Genomic DNA, 22,480 nt, shown 5'->3' on the forward strand with positions numbered 1-22,480 from the left:
CCAGTGCCTGCCCGGGAGGTCGTGGTGCCTTTTGTGCCGGACGCGGACTCTGCCCGGCACCCCCCGTGCTTGCAACTACCCGTCTCTCACGGTGGCAGAGAGGGAGACTGCCCCGGCTCAGGCTCTCGTCCTAAGGTGCTGCCCCGTGTCTGGGACGCGGGGGCCAGAGTGCTCTGCTGACAGCTGTCAGGCTGTCTGTGACTCCCGAGCCTCGGCACTCCCCGGTCTGCGTCATCGCGTACCGGTCATTAGGCTCTTCCTAACATCTAGGAATTGTAGAGCAGGGCCACTTGAGTACCATATGGCGTCTAGTACGTGCTGCCGTTTAGTAAGTATTAGCCTCGCAGGCCCGACCTGGCTGCCCCTCCGCACCAGCCCTTCCTGTCCCTCTGCCTCATCGCCTGCGGTCTCGCGTCTGCTCCAGACTCTCGCGCGCCCCTCCTCTCCGCGGCTGACGAGCCTCTTCCTCCTTCACTCTCAGCGCCGGGTCCCGGACTGCATTTCCCGGCAGGCGCCGCGGCCTGTGACCAATGGGAGACCTAGGATTTGGCGGCGGCGGCGCCGAACGGGGCGGGGGGGGGCTTTGTGCGCGGAGGCGGCGGCGGCGGCGGCGGCGGCGACGGCGGCGGGAGCTGGCGGCGCGGAGATCCGGACGGAGGCCGGGGCTGGGTGCCGGGCGCCTGGGAGAGGTGTGCAGCTTTCGACCAGAGCCCTGGGACCCCGCTGCCCTTCGGGGCCGCCAGCCTCCGGCTCCTCTCCGGCACCAGCTTCTACGCGGCGACCCCCGTCCGGCCGCCTCCCCTTCGTTCCCCGTCGCCCGCAGCCTTCCGTCTGCCCGCAAACGAGCCCGGCCGGCCGGGCCGTGGCCCTTCTCAGTGCCGGCCGCCATGGCAGGGGTGCTCGGCGCGGGGGAAATCTAGTCCGAGGATTTCATGAGGCCTAGCTCGGTTCCGTCTCCTGCGCCCGCGGTCCTGGCAGCTGCCGGCAACCCAGCCCCACTTTGGGCCTCCGTGTCTCTCCTGTGATCGTACTGACACGGCAGGGGGGTTAGAATGGAACAAACTGAAGGTAAAGTGCTTGTGTATGTGTGTGTTGCGCGTCAGGGCTGAGGAGGCTTTTTGGGGTGGGGGCGACCTAAGACCCTGGCACCCGTAAGGAGTGAGACCCTGGAAGAGAAGGGGCCACGGATGGCCTGAAAGGGTTCGAGGAAGGAAGAGCAGATGGTAAGGTGGGTGTGGAAGGAATTGGGAGGTGGGGCAGGTAGGCTTGGGATATGATGTAGTGGTGCTGAGCTGGGAATTGGGAGTAGAGGTGGGATGGGGGCGGGGATAAGGATGGAACCGGGGGAGGGGTAGGAAAAAGAGTTAGATTTGGACATTAGAGACCTAATGCAAATTAGGGTAGGTCTGGAATGGAGTGTGGAAACTAGAAGAGTTGGGGAAAAGAGATAGGGTTGATGGAGGAGCGAGGCATCTTCTGGCAATCAAGGGGAGAAACTAGTGAATCAAAGTGGAGGAAAAGATAAGATTAGGAAATAGGGGTGAAAAATGATTGTGTCAGGATGCAAGAGGAGGAGAGGAAATAGACGCAGGAAACTGAAAGACATACGATTGGGCTAGGGAGGGACATTAGCTGAGTGTTGGAAGGGACGAGAATTATCGACCAGGCGTCAGAGTGTGAGGAAAAGAAGGATGGGGATTATTGAAGTGTTAGAAAGGAAAGCCTTTTGTTCCTATATTTGTGTGTATTCTGTCTTGTATTTCAAGGCTAGAGAAATAGAGAAGCTCGTGGTTCTGGGGTTGTGATCGTTGTGAAATGAGGGAGGTGTGGGTGTTACTGTTCTGAGGGAAGAGGAGATGTGTTTGTGTTATGGTAGGGAGGCAGGGAAAGACATGGCCATAATTTGATGGTTTTGGTGAGGGAGTAAAGACTATTCAGATTTAAAGGGGGCAGGGGCAGCCATGTTTGCTACCAGGCACTGCAGTGTAAATAAATTCCTTTTCCTCTCCGACATCTGCGTGAATCTGGAACCGACAGTTCACATTGCTACACCCCCCTCCCCCCCCGCTTTCTATTCATGAACTTCTCTTACCTCTTGGGTCATTTACAATTACTCATAACCACGGAAGGACGCGGCGGTGTTTCCCATCTTGTGTATTTTGCTGCCTCTTCCTTTCTTTCCCCTTTTCTTTCTGGTTGCAAAAAAAGGCACACTGATAAATTGCAGTGTAAAATTTCACTCTTTTTATAAATTTAAAGTTAGATATTTTTAAACTAACCGAAGAAATGCTTGCTATCATATTTCAAGCTTGATTGTGAAAAGTCTTTAATATTGATTGGTTTCCAACACCTCGGAAGCAAGTCAACATGTTTTTTTTTTTTCCAATTCTTTAAGTAAACAAGGAAATTGCATTGGTTATTTTACTTGAGGCGCTCTTAGAAAGGGGTGGGGAAGATCCGCCTGTTGTAGATCATCTGCTTACTGGATTTAGAATTTTGGAAAATTAGAAATGTTCCTGGTGATACGCATGTTGTTATGAATAATGCTTTTTTATTAGCTTTTTTTTTTCATCTCTTCCCTTTGCTTTCATGTAGCTAGTTCAGTACAGTCTCCAAATGCCAGTTCAGCACTGTGATCTGTGAAATAGGCATGTAATCTTTAGATCCTCACTGAGTTGCCAGCTTTTTGGGGGGTGGGTGGAGGGGAAGTTCTGTCACTCTCAGGAAAGCTCCAGTAATTCTTTTCTTTAATGCATTGAAATGTAACTCCTTGTATGATCTGAATTTAGACTCAGGGTCTAAGTCCTGACAAAGTAGATATACACTGGTATTGGGTGAAATCCATATTCTATTCATATTGAAGAGGATTCAGTATGTACCTTACTTGAAATAATTGTAATTGTGGTAAATCCAAACTTTAGCCCTGTGTTAGTATTGAAACTGGTTTCTAACACCAGCAAGTCCTGCTAACTAAACAGTGGGCTTGGTCCACTTGTGCTACATACAAATCTTAATAGTAATGTTCTCTCAGTTTTTCTAGAGTTTGGTGGGAAAAAATTTAATGTTGTTGAAGTAGTACTTTCTGGGATTAGACTTGGAATAAATGTCAGATTTATAACTTGGCGTATTTTGGTTGATAATGTATAGCCTGAAAAAAAATTTTCTTTAATTCTAAAGATACGTTTCATTCAAAGTCATTCAGCATGTACTTGGAATTTATCTATTTTGATAGAGATTTTTATTTGTATTGATGTTTGTAATTAGTAGACTTACTTGCACAAACTGTCAGTGCCATCACTTTTAGGAAAATGAGCAACTGTATATTACAACAGAGAGTGTCTGTTTGGAAGCCCGAATGAGCGTTCTGTCTGGGTTCCTTGGACAGGTATCCGTCCAGTGAGGAAGGCTACTGTATTTATCAAACATCTGAAATGCAAATCTGCTGTGATCACTACTGTGCTCATCATCTGCCCACGTGGTACTTAAAAACAGTTTTTTAAAATTTTCATTTTTGTGTATGAGTGGTTTTTTCCTGTCTGTCTGTCTGACTGTCTGTCTGTGTAACTCCTTGCATGCCTGGTGTCTATGGAGGTTAGAAGAGGGCATCAGGTACCCTGAAATGGGAATTATGGATTGTTGTGAGCTGCCATATGGGTACTGGGAATTGAACCTGGGTCCTCTGGAAGAGCAAACAGTGCTTTTAACCACTGAGCTGTCTCTCTGATCCTGATACCTTTTTTAAAACTTTATTGAGACAGGGTCTCATATATCCCATGCTGTCCTCAAGCTTTCAGTATAGCTGAGGCTGACCTTGAACTTCTGATCTTCTACCCATCTCCTGAGCATGCTGATATAGCCATGAGCTAGCATGCCTGGTTTATGGAGTGCTGGGAGTCCCACCTAGGGACCAACTAAACTTCATCCCTCTTCCTACTTTTTTTTTTTTTTTTTTTTGAGTGACAAGTTAACAGATGGTCTCGTAATGATTAGATTAAAAGAGTTTCAAATGAAGAAAGCTGATTACCCACAAAATTGGTTATTTTTGGCCCAACTGTCCGAAGTGACTCTAAAGACAATAGTTTCCGGAATTTTAAATAATAATCACAATGTAAAGTAACAGCTAATAGCTATCCTCTTGTAGTGTACTATACTAAGTGTCCTGAATGTATGATTTCTTTTTTTTTTTTAATCTTCCCAACAGTTTCCTGAGAATCTACTTTTAACTGCATTTTGCAAATGAAGAAACAAGTTAGATAACATTGCAAATGTTATTAAATATTTAAATAACAAAGCTGGTATTTGAGTGTAGGTCTTTTAAATTATAGAACCCAGAGAAGCAAGCTGTTTCTGTTAGCTTCTAATATAACATAAAAATATCACATGTTTGTTATTTTAAAATATTTCAAAAGATTAGTGTCCCCAGTTACCAGTTTAGCTAGTTAGAAGTGTCCTCAAAAGTTTCTGTGGATTTACTTAGCATACATAGAATGGGCTTACACTAATTCTAGAACCCAGATCTATACTGAACTAAACCTTGGCCTTTCTTATTTTATTTTGAGTTACTGTCTTCCTACTTGAGTCTTCCATGTGTCTGAGATTCTGTGTATACAGCCCTGACTAGTGTTTTGTTTTACTTAGCAGGCATGTGGACCTTTAATTTTTATTTGAGAGGTAGAATACTACCACTTAAACTAACCCTTTTGTTTGTTTATTTTTGTTTTTTGTTTTTGAGGCGGAGTCTTTATTAAGTAGCTCTGGCTGGGCCTCAAACACAGCAACACTTGCCTCTGCCTCCTGAGTGCTGTGATGGATTAAAGGTGTGCACCATCAGGTCCAGCTAAATTAACTTTTTTTTTTTTTTTGCTTGCTGTTATGAGAATGACATTGACTACATTCCTAACAGTTTGTTTGAATGGAACATAAATGCTTCAACTTTCCTTATTTTACAGGAGAAAAAAACCTGAGGTCTGTAGAAGTTAAGTACAAGCAAAGCTTTGGTGCCAAATTGGCAAACTGGTGACTTAGGTCTCAAGACCACATTACTTTACTTCCTTACTGTGAAAGTATTTGAGCTGTTCTTTCAAGCTCCAGGTGAGAGGGATGTGCTGAGGTCAGGCAGCATGGGTGTACCAAGTTCCAGGGAATTGCAGTGAGGCAAGCTTAGGTGTTTTTCATTGTCTGACAAGTAGCATATGGACAGTGTTTTTATGTGTAACTAGATTATATCCAGCCTATCTTGAAGTCTGTGTTTTGTGTAATGGAGTAGCTGTTGGCAGAATTTTCCCCCTTGTAATAAAATTGTCAGTGAAATAGTTAGCAATGAGGGAAAAAAAATCAGGAACCCAGTCCTGGCCCCAAAGTAAAACTGAGACACTGGTCAAATTTTCTTTGTTTTTGTTTTTAATGAGCTGAAAAATACCTAATTAAAGACAAGAGTTTTAAAAACATCTCAGGCTGGACATGGTGGTTCTTGCTTTTAATCCCAGTCCTCTGGAGGTGGAGGTGGGTGGATTTCTGTGAGTTTGAGGACAGCCAGGGCTATATAAAGAGACCCTGTCTCAAAATAAAATAAAAAGTAAAAAATCTCAGGAGACACTGTTGATTTATTTTAATTATTTTTTCCTATCAAAAAAAAAAATAGGTGACCAAAATTTCATATTAAATGATTCACTTGAACTCACTGTGTAGCCCAGGCCAGCATACCTAACTCATGACTGTCTCTACCCTAGCCTCTCATTTGCTAGCATTACAGTTTTGTACCACTATGCCAAATTTACTGAGTCTCTTAAAACAAAAAGACAGTCTCATTCATTGTAGACACAAAAGAAATTAAAATTATTATTTTTAATTTTGGGGGGATTTTAATTTTTCTGTGTTTGAGCATTTGCCTGAGTGTATGTCTATGCACCCTGTGTGTGCAGTGCCCATGGAGGATAAATGGTGTTGGGTGTCTTGGGACTGGAGTTACAAACAGTTGTTAGTTGCCATGTAAGTGCTGGGAACTGAACCAGGTCCTCTGTTTCAGCAGCTACTGTCTCAACTGCTGAGCCATCTTTTCAGCCTGGATTTACCCTACCTTTTCTCAAAGGTTATAAAGCCATAGTGACTATATTTTATTGGCATAAAGTTAGATGAATGGACTAGAGTCCAGAAATGAGTAATTATCATGAGGAGTTGTTAAATATGAAATGATAAAAACCTAGAATCCCACCATTTGGGAGGAGCTCAGGTTTGAGGGTAACCTTATATAAACAGTCAGATTGTGTCTTAGAAAACAGCGCTTGTGTTCACAGCACACCCCCTCCAACACACACTGTTACGTATATATGGTACTACATATACTGATCATTTTAAAAAAGGAATAAATGATAAACACTACATGAATGAGTCTTGAAATAATCCTAAGTGAATCTAGACCAAAAGAAAAGAAAATATATTCTATGATTGCAAACAAAAGTCATCTGCGCACTACTCCACAGTGACAAGGACAGCAGTCCCAAGGAGCACTACTCCACAGTGACAAGCAGTCCCAAGAAATTCCAGTTGTTAAAGCTTTCAAAGTGTAGTTGTTAGTCACAAAAATCTGTTTTTCACTGCAGTGCTGTTTTTAATTTTACTGTAGAGAAAAAAGTATTTTTGAAGAAACTCAAATGATTTATTTTTTGTTAAAAACACATCTGCCTTTTGAGTTTTTAAATAACTAATGAGTTTTATTTCTTTACAACAATCTTTCCATAAATATTTATAAGATGGGGCCTGTGGCTGAGATGCTCAGCAGGGAAAGGCACTGGCCAGCAAGCCTGACACAACCTGACTAGATCTCTGGGACCTAATGGTGGAAAAAGAACTGACTCCTGCATGTTGTCTTCTGAACTACACCAACACAAATGAATTTAATTTTAAAAAATTAAAAAGAATAAATTTACCAGCTAGATGTTCTAAAGTGACCTAATTTTTTAAAACATCTCTCGTTGTGTGCATGTGTATCTGTGCGGTGTGGGTGTGTGGAGGTCAGAGGAGTGCTTGTGCTTGCAGGGGTTGCATCTGTCCTTCCGGGTCAAGTTCGGGCAGTCAGGCTGTCTAGGCAAGCATTTGACCACCTGAACAATCTGGCTGGTCCTATGTAGTATTTGTAAAAAGCTTACAGTTTCATTTTCATTTTTACTATTAACCTTAGGAAATACATAGTAAGTTCCTTAAATACTACTATGGTTTGTATAATACCTATACACTATGACATGAAAAAGTAAAATAAAAATATTTAAAATTTTGTGAGTTAGAAGACATCACTGGACGTGTGCTGTTACTGCCATTAGCAAGACCAAAAAAGGATTCTTAGCTTATTTAAAATGATAGTCACAGCTTTGGTTTTGTTTGTTTTGTTTTGTAAGATGGGGTCTCGAGTAGCCCAGGCTGGCCTTCGGTGAACTTTCTATGTAACTGGGAGTGTCCTTGAACAATTAATTCTTTTGCCTCTACTTTGAAAGTGCTGAGATATAAGCATGCAACACTACACTGAACTAGATCTGGATTTTTTTTTTTTTTTCCTGAGACAGGCTGGCCTCAGCCTGTCATGTGGAGGAGACTGGCATTGAACTCCTGATTGTACTACCTCTAACTCCCCAGTGCTAGACACGGATCTCAGTTATCATTAAGATATGTTGAGAAAGCAAATGGGAAAATGAAAGAGAATTATGTACATTATAGTTTGTATTTAAGCTATATAATAACATTTTATATGGTGCCTTTTTGGGTGGGTTTATAAATATCCACACAATAACTCCATTTTAAAAGTTAATCTGAAAACACAATAATTATTTAACTCAATAATGGAAGATTTTGAAATTTCCCCAGTGCTTAAGACCAAAAAGACTAATCATCTAATACAGAGTAAGTTTTCAGATTTCAGTCTACTTCTAAATTACTACTTAAAAATTTATTTTTCTATTTTATGTGCATTGATCATTTTGCTTACATATATGTCTGTGTGAGGATGTTGGGTCTTGTAGAACAGACAGGTGTAAACTACCATGTAGGTGCTGGGAATTGAACCCTGGTCCTCTGGAAGAGCAGCTGTGCCATCTCTTCAGCCTAAAATGTTTTTTTTTTAGTGAGCTAAAATTTTTATTAGTTCATTCCTTGCATTTGGAATGCTTTTTGGTAACATATTTGGCCTGATATTGTTTGCTATATATCCTTTCAAAGAAAATGACATTTAATTTACTTTTTCAAGATGAAGTTCTTAGAACTAGTGAATTAATTTGAAGTTTTAATAGCTTTTCAACATTGCAATATTATAGTCAATTTTGTGGATCTTAAATTCCTTACTTGCTCTTAAGGCTGTTAATATGGCATCAACCAGCTTTTTCTAAATGTCCACAGAAATACATTCAGATACGTAGGTCAGTTCGCTGGCTCTTATGTCAAATTAGTTAATTAATCAGCTTGCTTGCTTGCTTATTTATTTATTTATTTATTTATTTGACAGGGTTTGTATCTGTAGCCCTGGCTGTCCTAGAACTGGCTTAGACCAGGCTGATCCTCCTGCCTCTGCCTCTACAGTACTGGCATCAAAAGCATGCATGTTTATCTTTTTTGAGACAGGATTTCTTGGTGTAACCCTAGTTGTCCTGGAACACTCTCTGCTCTCCAAGTGCAGGTGAAGTGGTATCTGCTATAGTTCTAGATACTTTGAAGTCAAAGACAGAAGGATCCCTTGACTACAGAAGTCTGAGACCAGCTTGGACATTTTAGGAAGAGCACATCTTAGAAAACAAGCAGAAGGAACGCTTGTCCTGTATGGCAGGACATGGTGGTCCACACGTTTTTGGTTTCTCTGTGTAGCCCTGACTGTCCTGGAACTCCTTCTGTAGACCAGGCTGGCCTAGAATTCACAGAGATCTGCCTGCCTCTGCCTCCCCAGTGCTGGGATTAAAAGTGTACAGGTGCTGGGTAATGATGGTGTACTCAGGAGGCAGAAGCAGGCAGATATTTGTGAGCTGGAGGCTAGCAATTTGGTCTACACAATTGACTCAGGCTAGCAAAGACTACACAGTGAGACCCTGTCTCTGGAATAACAAGCCCGAGTAGATGACGCACTGGATAAAGGTATTTTCCACCCAGCCTGATAACTTGAGTTTAATCCCTGGAATTCCACGGGGTGGAATGGAGAGAATTGATCTTCCTAAGTTGTCCTGTGACCGCTACGCAAGTGCTGTGGCATGTACATGTTTCTGCCTCCAATATACACAGAAATAAATGCAATTAAATGAGTTAAATAAAATGTTTTGATTCAGATTTGATTTATAAAGACCTTATTTTAAAAAATGTACAATGGACAGTGTGTTCTACCCACCTATTTCACTGTAAGAGGTTTGCTTTGATCTAACCGACCTTTTTCCTAGCATTTGTTCTGCAGGTGTGTTTACTTTAAGCCAATTTAGCAAACTGTGTGTTGGGGGGGTTGGTATATGCACATGTGTGTATACACCTGTGTGCATAAGCACAGAGTTGCTGGATATCCTTCTCTTCCACTCCCTGCCTATTTCCTCTGAAGCAGGGTCTCTCCCTGTACCTGGGGCTTGTATTCTTTTTCCTACTAGGCTGTCAGCCAATAAGCCTTCAGTATCTTCCTGCGTCTGCTTCCACATGACTGAGGTTACAAACACACATTTGCGAGATCATGCCTAGCTTGTTATGTGGGTGCTGTGATCTAAAGCCAGATACTCATGGTTGTGCAGCAAGTGCTGTCAACCACAGACTCATCTCTCCAACCCCCTCCTCTTAAATGCGGTGGGTAGTGGAGTTGAAGGACTTAAGTTGAGGTCTGAGTTCCTTCTACCATTTTACTTTACCACTGAAGCTTACTGCTCTCGTTGATGACTAGACACAACTACCTAGAGTTGTGGAGCTTCAGACTGAAGTGCTAAGGCACCAGACTGCAGCAGCCATGTAGCTGGAAGTTCACACTTCTGAAAAACAGAAATGAGTATTGGAGGCTGAGGGTGTGGCTCAACATTTTTTTATATATAAAGAGGCCCTGGATTTGATTTCCAGTTTTAAAAAAGAGAGAAGAAGAAACAAAAAGGAAGGAAGGGAGAAAGAAAAGGTTGTCTACAAATGAGGTTGTCTTTAATTGCATGTTTAGTGGATGAAGAAATGAACTCACTTGGCTGCCTTAACAGAAGTTAAGAAATGTTGGAGCAGCATCTTTGCATAGGCTGTGTGGGTGTTCTCAGTAAGAGAATTCATGTTAGTACAAGTATGAACAAGAAGTTAACTTTCCAGTCCAAACTTACTTTCACTGTAGTTACTGTAATATCATGCGTCTGACTGCACCAATGCTTAGTGTTCTGATGAAGCAAGTACGTGATGTACAATTTGAATATAAGGATCCTAAAATCCTGAAGTGGTAAAACTAGTGAAGCAAAACAGAAAATAAAACTCCAGAAAGCACACAAACATCTTTATAGGAAATTAAAAACTAAGTTAACAGGTTTTAGTTTGATACATTAGTATCAAAACTTTAGTACTTTAAAACATCTATTATTTTTGTTCTAATTATTTTTTTGACCTGAGGCTAACAGAGAATCCAAGATAAAATTTGAACATTTATAAAATCTAAGGAACAACTGAATGTATCGACTTACTTTTAATCCTAGTACTCAGGAGGCTGAGGCAGGGGGATCTCTGTGAGTTTAAGACCAGTCTGGTCTACATGGTTCCAGGATCCCCAAGGCAATGTAGTGAGACCTGTCTCAAAAGATATAAAAATAAGTCTATAAGAACTAATTTCAGAAGCTATCTTAATATCATTTACTTGATTTCAAAGAGAGTAGAACAAGGTGACTGATAGAAGTTGGCTTAGTTTGGGGCCAGAGAGCTGGCTCAGTGGTTAAGAATGTTTACTGCTCTTGCAGAGGACCTAGGTTTACTGTCTGATGCCCACTTGATGCACAGCCGCTTGTAACCCGGTTCTAGGGGATCCTGTACCCATGTGTTACACATTCTGTGTATATAATACACCCAGACACACACATACTCGTCCGATAGACTTCTTTTAAAAAAAGAAATAGCTTAGTTTGTAGTAACTTTCAGTATGAGCCAGTACTCTTGTGGTAAGAAACTGGACAAAATCTAACACACATCTTGAAGTGGTAACCATGTTTGTTGTTTGGTGTAGTCAAGAACCAAGTAAAGACTGTGGAGGTGAAACTGGGTGAATAAGGGAAACAGTATTTAATTAGTAGTCATTGTATTGTTACAACGTAGTCAAGCAGTAACATGGATCAGGAAAAAACTGATCTATAATCTAAAATGCTGAATAACTTAATGAAATGATAATCATGTGAAAACAGATTGAATTTAACAACAAGGTTTATGGATACGTGAAATAAAATGTAGGTTTAAATTTTTCTCAATTAATTAATTATGTTCCATGTCACAAAGTTCATTCTCCTGACACAGGATACTTTAATCTCTTTGAAAATCAATTTTCTTCTAACACTTTGGTTTGTTTGAGATGGGGAGGCTGGTTTCACCATTGTAGTCTAGGCTAGCCTCCAAATTCTTAGTGCTACATTACAGGACTGTAGCACACTGTAAGTGGGAAATTTCAAGTGGAAATTTTAGGAAATATTTAAGGTGACAGTAATACAACTACTGACTATGGAGCAGCACAGATATACTTAAAAATGTTTTTTGCTCTCTTTAAATTTTTGAAAATGTAAAAAGGAAAATTAGAAGAAAGTGTACAGCTTTAGACATTTTTGCTTAGTTAGAAAATGTCATGAAGACAGTATGGTAGTCATGGTGATTTTATGTCTGTAAAAGCTTATATAGCTAAGCATTGGATGTAAATTTCATTTAATGTTTAATATTACAAATGAAAGTCATTAAATAATGTTGAGACTATTGAGATTTAAAGTTAATTTGATGTCAAAATAAAAGCCCAAGCTATATGTTTATGTATAGACATCCAGACATCCAGAGGGATAGCATCTTCTTCCATTCTTTGGTGTCATTTCTGGTACTGCATCAGTTGGTTTAATCTCTACATCTCAGGCAGTAAATGAGATAGCTCCGTGGTTAAGGACCTGGGTTTGATCCCTAGCACCCACTTGGTGACCCTTAGCTGTCCGTAGCTCCAGTTCCAGGGAACCCAGTACTTTCTGGTCTCTGAGGGTACCAGCTATGCACATGATGCACAGACATCCATGCAGGCAAGTCACTCAGACTCAAGTCAAGCCAAATAAAACATTTCGAAAATCTCCTGACTATACAGTTCAAGTCACACGACTGCAAGACTAGTATTACTAGTACATGCTTTTACTCTGAACACTCTGCTTGTCTCTGGGTTTACCTGCCACTTTAGTATGATTGATTAAATGTCTGTGGAGGTGAGTTCCCTTCTTTTTCCTTTTCTTTCTTTCTTTTTTTTTTTAATTTTTATTTATTTATTATATGTAAGTACACTGTAGCTGTCTTCAGACACCCCACAAGAGGGCATCAGATATCATTACTGATGGTTGTGAGCCACCATGTGGTTGCTGGGATTTGAACTCATGACCTCTGGAAGAGCAGTCAGTGTTCTTAACCACTGAGCCATCTCAGCAGCCCCCTTTTCCTTTTCTTTTTCCTTTCCCCCTGCCCCCCACCCCACACTTTTTGAGATAAGGTGACTATGTAGACCAGACTTTGAACTCACAGAGATTCACTTGCCTCTGCTTCCAGAGTGTTGGGATTGAAGGTGTGTGGCACCATGCCAGGCTGATTTCTTTCTTACATCACAGTATTTGCCCATTTCTTCAGAGGTCATGATTAACCTCATTTCTATAAGCATGTGAGGGTATTTTCATGAGGTTGTTTAAAGGACGGTGCTGTGCAGGAGAACTTTGAGGTGGTAGAAAAAACTGAATTTCCCCTTGAGTTAGGGTCTCCAGCCCAGGCTGCCCCCAAACTTGCTATATATGAACTTCTGACTACAGTCACACAGTCACCAACAGCAGCTAAGGATTGATTGCTGCTTCTCCCCCTCCCGCACCCCCCCAAGTTTAAAGACTTTGAAAGTTTGTATTGTGTGTTTTGTATGTCTTTGTGTGACTATGTGCATGAAGCTGCTGAATAGGCCAGAAGAGGGCGTCTGGAGCCAGAGTAGTCATCAGCCACCTGACATGGGGCTGTAATCAGAACTCTGCTCCTCTACAAGAACAATGAATTCTTAACCACTGAGCCATCTCTCCAGCCCAGGATACTTTTTTGTTTTGTTTTGTTTGCTTTGGTTTTGATGTTTTGAGACAGGATTTCTCTGTGTAGCCCTGGCTGTATTGGAACTCATAGATCAGGCTGGCCTTGAATGCATTTTTTTTTTTTTTTAAATTTTGTTTGGATGCTATGCCTACATATATGTTTGTACACCACTTGCATGCCTGGTTCCAGCAGAGGTCAGCAGAGGGCATCAGATCCCCCAGAACTGGTGTTACAGGTGGTTGTGAGCCACCATGTGGTCCTGGGAACAGTGGACCTCTTAACCAGTGTTCTTAACCACTGAGCCAACTCTCCAGCTCTCCTAGAATTCCTTTTTTTTAAATTTAATTTCTTTTACTTATTCCCCCTTACTGCCTGCATCCCAGTCATCCCCTCCCACAATCGTTCCCCCATACCCACCTCCCCTTCTCCTGTGAGCAGCTGGGGACCCCTCTGGGTATCCCCCCACACTGGCACTTCAAGTCTCTGGGAGACTAGGCACTTTCTCTCCCACTGAGGCCAGACAAGGCAGCTCATAGAATTCTTTTAGACAATAGAATTAACAGGATATAGACTGCTAAGCAATAAAATGGTTTTCTAAATTTGTTTGCTTGTTTGTTTTGTTTTGTTGAAGCAGGGTTTCTCTCTGTAGCCCTAACTGTCCTGAAACCTGTTCTATATCATGCTAGGCTCAAACTCAGAGAAGCAGCAATAAAATGTTTAAAATGTAAAATGCTTGCCTTTATATTTGTATATTTTGGACTAGTGCCTGCTTATAATCCCTGTACTTGGGAGGTGGAAGCAGGAGGATCTGAAGTTTGAGTTCATCTTCAGTTATGTGGTGTGTTAAAGACAGCTCAGGTTACATGAGACCTTTTCTTAAAACAACATTAAAAACCAAACAAACAGTCAGCATAATCTGAGTGGAAAGGGCTTTGTTTCTTCTCACCTATTCCTGTATACTTGCTTTTATTTTTTTCCCTCCCTCAGGATCTCACTATGTAGACAAGAATGACCTGGAACTTCTAATCCTTTTATCTCTACCTCTCCAGTGCTGGGGTGATTGGTATATGCCAGCACAGCTGGTTTTATAGGTTCCTGAGGGTCAAAACTAGGGTTTTCTGTGTGTTAGACAAGAACTACCAATTGAGATAAATTTCTAGTCTCCCATACAAAATTTTTAAAAATTATTACTTTATGTGTATGAGTGTTTTGTCTGCACATATGTCTGTCTGTTTGTCTACCTGTCTACTATGTACTTGCTCCTGAAGATCAGAAGAGGGTGTCAATCCCGTGGGGTTGGGGTTACAGATGGTTGTGAGCCTCCATATGGGTGCTGGGAATTGATCCCAGATCCTCTACGAAAGTCACAGTGCTCTTAGCCACTGGGTCACCTCTCCAGCCCTATATATTCTTAAATGATGTAGCAGTTATTTAAAATGTGAAGTTTTTAATTTAGGGAACTTGTTGGTAATTGTGTGTCTCTGAGTGTGTATGTTTCTGTGTGTGGTTGTGGTCATTCCTGTAGGTGCATATAGAGGCCAGAGGCTAATGCTACAATGCCTTTCATCATTTCACTATGAGTTTTAAAGACTTATTTTTTTGTATGTGAGTGCTTTGTCTGCATGTATGTCTACCACATGCATGCAGTGCCAGAGTGCAAGAAGAATGAGTCTGATTCCCTGGAACTGGAGTTAGAGATGATTGTGAGCACCTATGAGGAGGCCCAGGAGCTAAACCAGGGTTCTGTGCAAGACCAGCAAGTGCTTTTAACTGAGCTGTCTCTCCAGGCCTCCCTCCTGCACTTTGTTTTACTCAGGGTCTCACTATGTAGTTGACTGGCCTGAAGCTCATAGAGATCTGCCTGCCTCTGTCTCCCTCTGCTGGGATTAAAGGTGTGCACAACCATACTTAGCTCCTTCCATTTTCAAAGTCAGCAACAGACTCTTCAGTGCCTCCCTAACCCTCTTCCCTGTACCTCTCTATTCATAGGATCCTTGTGATTATTTAGGCTCAACTGAGTAAGACAAGATAGTGTGTTTGCATGGTGGTTTTCTGCTATCTGAACTCATTCAGCAACTTCTGTATTCCTCTATGTTACTGGGGTTGGGAATGCAGACATGAGTGTAGCACGAATACTAGCTGGGTTTCTGTTGGTTGGTTTTGCTTTGATTTTTGGGATAGGGTTTCATTATGCAGCCCTGTCTTGAACTCACAGAGATCTGCTTGCCTCTGCCCAGCCCCCCACCCCTGAGTGCTGGAATTAAAGGCATATGCCACCCTGTGTAGCTGTTAACAAGAATTTGTCAGAGTTGCTTCTTTTCCAGAATAGAAGAAGGTACTGCCACAGTTTGCTTTGGATGTTAGAGACATCATAACTTGTTGGCCATGGTGTCAAACACTTTTAATCCTAGTTCTTGGGAGGGGAAAAGCAGAGGCAGGAAGATCTCTGAGACACTGTCTTGAGGAAACAAACAAACAAACAAACGTGAATTTTAGATCTCTGAGCTGGCCAGTATATCAGTAGTGAAGCTGTGCGAAAGACACATGGTCTTTGGTGTTTAGGACAAGATTTGTATTAATATCAAAAAGTCATTTTTCTTTTGGGGGGAGTCATTTTACTAGAGGTCAAGATTCTAATATTTTTATCAGTGACAGTATTATGACAGTTTCTTGTAATCTCATTAATAGTGACTCAAAGTTTTACATACTGATACAGAAGACAGAACTTCATAATGTATGCAGTATGAATTGTAGCACACTGTCAGAAGTTCACATATGCTTGTAGTTATTAGATGCATGGTAGAGAACATCATGTTATATAAGATTATATAAATAGTTAATATTTTTTAAAAAGATTTTTTAGTCAGTGGCTCTTAGATGACATATATATTGTGTATTTTCAGCACTATTTTTTTTTACATTTATTTATTTGTGTGTACATGCCATCATACATGAGTAGAGATCAGAAGCCAACTTTTGGAAGTTGACTGTCTCTTCCATGTGTCTTCTAGGGACAGAAGCAGGTCATCAGGTTGGTGGCGAGCACCTTTTCACTGCCACTGCTAGCAGTGTTCAGTAATTGCCTTCTAATTTTATGATATTTCAAATTTTACTTACTATTTATTTTTATGTACATTTTGGTGTTTTACCTACACATATGTCTGTGCAAGGGAATCAGATCTACTGGAGCTTGAGTTATAGACAGTTATGAACTACCATGTGGGTGCTAGGAATTGAACCTGGGTACTCTGGAAGAGCAGCCAGTTCTCTGAACTCCTGAACCATCTCTCTAGGCCACCCCTAATTTTATCTTTTTAGTGAAAGTATTACCATCTAAAATAAAATTGCATATTAAAATTATTGAAAAGGCTTAAAAGTAATTAGGGTAAATTTTATTTTGTTGTTGTTTTCATAGTGATCTGATTCTTGCTCTGGGCTTTGTGCTGAGCATGAAGTAATGCTGCAGATACTTTCCGAGCTTTCTTCTTAAGTCCTGTAAGAAAGAAAGCAAATCTTCCCAGGCACAATGGTACATGTCTTTAATTCCACACGCAGGAGGCAGGGGCAGGTGAACTCTGTGAGTTCAAAGCCAGCCTGGTATACCGAGTTCTAGGACAGCCAAAGCTACATAGTGAGGCCCTGTCTCAAACAAACAAACAAACAACAACAAAAAGCAAATCTGGTGCTGGCTCAGTTGATAAAGTGTTTACCACACAAGCATGAAACCTTGAGTTTGGGTTCCCAGGACCCACATAAAAAACCAGATCCAGCAGTGTCACCTGTGACCCTTAAGCTGGGGAATAGACAGGTAGAAGGCCTTGGAACTCATCGGCCAGCCAGGTTCAATGAAAGACCCTGTCTCAAAAGATTAAAGGAAGAGTAATATAGGAAAATGGCTGGTCTCTGCAGGCACATGCACAAATGTGTGCCGCCCACAGGTGCACATAGCAAATCTGTCACACCAGTTTTAATTCCTGTTACAAACATCTGGTGGCTCTCAGTAATAAATATTTTGATGGTTAACCCAGTCCTGTGTCCCCTAGTATTTTTTCTATCAGAATTAATTTATTGACAGTGTGCCAGGTACTGCAGTTAGCTGTGGGTCTTCAAAGATAATTTATTCCAGTGTTCTTAATACACACTTCATTCTCCCCTTTGTTTGTGGTACCTACCCTTCCATCCCAAGTTATGTGGTATGTTTTCATTAAATGCATCTAATTTGATTTCACAGCATTTCAAGAAAAACCATTTCAAAAACCAACTTGGTGTTTATAATACCAAGGTGTTCTGAAAGTCCTTAGTTGAAATTCTTTGAAGTGCTATCTACTGTCAGCTTCCAGAGAATTGTTTGGCTCTTTTCAGCCTGGACATGTCTGATATCCCACATTTCACCTTCTTAGCCTGGATATTTTCTGCCAGGAGGGACTGAGTCTGTCTTGTTTATCTTTTATCTCTAGTGCTCAGGACTTGACATAATGCAGGCACTCCACAGGAAGTGTTGCACTCTTATCAGGACTGGTCTGGGAGCTCCACCCCCAGTATTATTGCCTTTCTCCCTAATATTGTAGGCTCTAGGATTATGGGGCCTTGTCTGAGTCTTTACCCTCTTCTGTTAGACTTAGCTCAGTGTCTAACCAGTAAACACTTGTTCTGTCAGAGAAATCTGAATAGATTGGGGCTGGGCAGGGTAGCTGGGTTGTAGCATTTAGCTTCTTTCCCATTATAGCAGCAACAGAATGGGAAGGAAGGTGGAGCTGGCATGAGGCTTCCCTGACCTTCTCTGACTACAAAGGGTAATTGACAGCAGCTGGTGCTCAGAATTGATGAAATCAAGTACTCTACTGTACTTTCTTGTGTAGATGTTTTGAAATCATACTCACTTCACACACTCACACAGACACACAGACACACAGACACACACCTTTCTTTATGCTCTGTTAGTGGAGGAGGCACTTGACCTGGCTTTAGAGAGTATATGATGTGACATTTTAAGGCCACTTGGAGTGTATTAACACCTGAATAGAACCGTAAGACCGAGTGGTGGTGCTTGAGAGAGCAAATGGTAGCACGCTGGAGGGCAGAACGGGAGCCCTGAAGGTCTCTGACTATATAGGCAGGTGCCACAATGTCAAGGGCTTCAGCTTTTTTGATTTGTTTTGAGGCATAGAAAGTCTAAGGTAGCCGGGCGGTGGTGGCGCACGCCTTTAATCCCAGCAGCACTTGGGAGGCAGAGGCAGGCGGATTTCTGAGTTCGAGGCCAGTTTGGTCTACAGAGTGAGTTCCAGGACAGCCCGGACTACACAGAGAAACCCTGTCTCCAAAAACAAAAACAAAAAAAAAAAAGAAAGTCTTAAGGTTAAATGCTGCTTTGTTTGTTTGTTTGTTTATTGAGATATGTATGTTTTGCCTGCATGTATGTAGTGTGCAGTGTATATACCTTGTATGTATAGAGGCCAGAAGAGAGTATTTGATCCCCTGAAACAGGAGATATGGTTATGAGCTACCGTGTGAATACTAAGATCCCAACTCTAGGTCCTTTGCAAGAGCAAAAATGCTCTTAACCTCTGAGCCACATCTTTCTAGCCCTATGTTACTTTTTTTTTTTCTATGATAAAATACTATGGCCAAAGGTAACTTATGGAGGAGTTTATTTTGGCTTAGTTCTAGAGGGCTAGATGTCAGTAATGTCTGGGGATGCTTGGAGATAAAACTGGGAAGCTAGTTGATCACTTATCCCCAAACCGGAAACAGAGAAGGCAAGCAGGAAGTGGGATGAGGCTTTACTCCTCAAAGCCCTCCCCAGTGATGTCCTTTCTTTAGCAGTGTTCTACACCCTGAGGTGCTGTATCCTCCCTGAATGCTCCCAACTGGGGGCCAACTGTTCAAATATGTGAGCCTTTGGGGAGCATTTCTTAGTCAAGCCATACATGTCTTTTTGTTTTTAAGTACTGTTTATGCTGTAAAGCTTGGATCAGAGATGGATAATGCTGGAAGTAGAAACATGAGCTAGGAAAGCTGTTGTAATGAAGGTAGGGAGTCTTCCAGCATAAGCAGTGAGTGGGAGGAAGTGGACGGATTTGGGGGTGGGGATGCATTGACTGCAGCTTGTCTTCTTACTCGTGGACTTCACTGTCACACACGTCTAAGAACTCAGACTGACTCAAGTAGTCATTTGTCTTGCACTCTCTTTGGTGTCTGTTTCTTTGAGACAGTATCTTTCTGTATAATGCTGGCTGGCTTGAACTAGCTGTGTAGACCACCATGCTCCTCCGGCCTTGATCCTAAGCCTCCAGAAAGTGCTGTGATCACATGAGCTGTCTTCAGACACACCAGAAGAGGGCATCAGATTCCATTACCACCATGTGGGTGCTGGGAATTGAACTCGGGTCCTCTGGAAGAGCAGTGTGCGCTCTTAACCGCTGAGCCATCTCTCCAGCTCCCAACAGGGGTTCTTAATGCCTAGAGAATGAAAAGCAATCTGGTAGTACTTAAGCATAGTAGGCAGAGGGAGGTGGATATCTGTGAGTTCAAGAGCAGCTTAGTCTACATAGGGAGTTAAAGCCTGTCAGGCCACATAGTGAGACCCTATCCAAGAAAACAAACACATATAATAAAAATCAGAAAGAGGGCAATCTTTTGCAATCCTCATTAATAAAGTTCTCCAGTCCTCACTCTTAAAGACCTTCTGTTGTGAGTTTGCTTTTCTTAAACGTTCTTATTTTACCTTTTACAAGCTTTTTTTTAAAATTTATTTTATTATTTTATGTGTATTTTGCCTGCTTGTACATCTAGGCACCATATGAGTGTTTGGTACCCAAGGAGGTAATGAGCCACCATGTGGGCGCTGGGAATCGAGCCCGGGTCTTTCACATCAAGTGCCCTTAATCACCTAGCCAACTCTCCAGCCTCTGTTTTACCTTTTATAATAGCTCTGTATTCTACGTGGTGTATCGTTTATCTGTATGGTGAAATGTCACTATTCATTCATTCATTCACTCACTCACTCACTGAGATAGGGTCTCTCTGTGTAGCCTTGGCTGTCCTAGAGCTTCTTGTGTAGACAAGGCTGACTTCAAACTAACAGGTATCTTCCTGCCTCTGCCTCCCGAGTGCTGGGACTGTGTGCCAGCATGCCCAGCTTGGCACTGCCTGTCTTTACACTTTAACAGTTGCGTCAGCACCTTTCTTACCTGGCTGTCCCTTGCTCTGCTGTCCCGCCTCAGTCCTGTCAGTTATACACAGATAGGCTCTGTGACTGTGCTCAGATCCTGTTTCTGTTTATCCCTTTCTGCTACTTCACCTTTTAATTACTGGACCTCAACAGTAAGTGTAAAACATTTTGTTTTAAGCATGTACATTGAAATCAGCAGTTCTTTGGATGGATGATAGAAATTTTATTGTGATATGTACATACTTAATTTTTCTAAAAGAAAAAATTGTCTAGTTGTAGGAGGTTTTTTTGAGACATAATTTATGCTTATTAAAATTAACATTTTTAAAATTTTAATTAAATTTTATTTTAGACAGGGTCTCGCTATATAGCTGTAGTTAGCCTGGAACTTGTTATGTAGACCAGGCTGGCTTTGAACTTACAGAAATCTTCCTATCTGCCTCTCCACTCTCACAGACATCTTCCTCTAAAGCATGCACTGTCACGCCTGACTAAAATTCTCTTTCAAAGTGTGCAGTGGGATGACTTTTAGTATATTTACAGGTTGTACAACCATCATTTTTATATTCAGAGCATCACTTAAGAGGTCCCAATTCCCATTACACACAAAATAAAACCTTAAAAAAATCTCTTTCAAAATCTGAGGCCTAGTGCTGTGGTAGTCCAGCTACCTGAGACTGAGCTGGGAGGAGAGCCTGGACTAGAATCAGGAAGTCCTGGAAACTTCATTAAGTACACATGATTTGTATCTTTGAAAAGTGAGTAAAGTCACATGAAAATATAAAGTGGGTAACTTGTAGGAATCTGTTCTCTCCCCCAGCCTGGATCAAACTCAGGTGGTTAAGCTAGGCAAGAGGGCACCTTTATTACCTGAGCCATCTTTCCATCCCAGCTGTTATTTTTGTTAATTTTTAATTGTGTATTTTTTAAGCAAGTAGGTTTTCCACTTAAACTCAGAAATTAGTCATCAGCTTAGTTTTTTTTTTTTGAAAGGCTACCTTGGAAAGTACCTTTAGTGAAGATCCACAGATAAGGTTACTAATACAGAGTGTTAGTTCTCATAGGAAAAAGCTGTGGTGCCTTGTGGGATCATACTGCTTTATTAGTATGACTGCTGGAAAGCCATTCAGGGAACACTTCCTGTAAGTCATACTTTACTTTTCATTTAGCCTCAACCAAAATGAGAGACATTTGGGGCATTTGTTCGTTCATCCCTCCTTCCCTCCTCTCTCTCTCTCTCTCTCTCTCTTTCCCTCTCCCTCCCTCCCTCTCCCTCTCCCTCCTTCCCTCTCTCCCTCCCTCCCTCCCTCCCCCTTCTCCCAGTCTCTCCCCCCACCCCCACCCCCCAGTCTCACAGTGTAGCTCTCACTGTCCTGGAACTCGCTATGTAGACCAGACTGGGCTGGAACTCACAGAGATCCACCTGTCTCCTCCCAAGTGCTGGGATAAAAGTCTGTGCCACTAAATCTGGCTTGGTAGAAGTTCCTTTCAAACCATAAAGTTTGATATCTTAAGTTGTCTTTTAAAAACCCACAGGAAAACTTAAAAAATTGTAAAGCACCTGGAGAGAGAATGCTATTGCATAATGGTCTGAATGTGTGTTTGCATTACCACAGGCTCCACAAAATGAGAGAAAACGCCCAAGTCGTAGTCATAAATGAGATACTTCTACCCAGATTCTTGTACATGTATATAAAATGACGTTGAAAGCAGTACATTTTGTTTGTTAGCAAAATAGTAAATCTTGTAATCTCGTGTTTGCTCTCTTGGGGCAGGATGATCGACAGGCAAATAGAACAGCCACTGCCACTTGAAAATTTGTTTGTAGTCACCCACAAAAAAATTTTCAAGGAAGATCTATTTTGTTTGAAAGATTGGTTTTCTATTGAAGTTACTGTGCCAAATTCCAGTATTGCCTTTCATCTCTGGGAAATAGACAAGATGCTTATCAATTCTAGCTGCTTTTTGTGAAGTAAACATTGTTATTCACTTCCTTCTTGGTGCTGAAGAGGTGTGGTCAGGTTCTTAGAACCCTGTGGGGTTTTGTTATTTTTTCTAAGA

At 41.6% G+C, this 22,480-nt stretch overlaps 1 protein-coding gene across 5 annotated transcripts in view; it reads left to right on the forward strand.

Moving 5' to 3' along the window:
• The first annotated feature begins 186 nt into the window (after positions 1 to 186).
• Positions 187 to 22,480, forward strand: part of Nsd3 (nuclear receptor binding SET domain protein 3) — a 116,409-nt gene continuing 94,115 nt past the window's right edge. For 2 of the 5 annotated variants that reach the window (XM_028768281.1, XM_028768283.1), the window contains exon 1: positions 664 to 1,068. The gene's annotated coding sequence lies outside the window, so the exon portion shown is untranslated. Of the gene's footprint in view, positions 329 to 577; positions 1,069 to 22,480 lie in introns of those variants that run through there. The other 3 variants (XM_028768280.1, XM_028768282.1, XM_028768284.1) reach the window with 3 other exon arrangements.

Source organism: Grammomys surdaster, unplaced genomic scaffold (assembly GCF_004785775.1).
Source record: "Grammomys surdaster isolate TR1022 unplaced genomic scaffold, NIH_TR_1.0 185, whole genome shotgun sequence".
NCBI lineage: Eukaryota > Metazoa > Chordata > Mammalia > Rodentia > Muridae > Grammomys > Grammomys surdaster.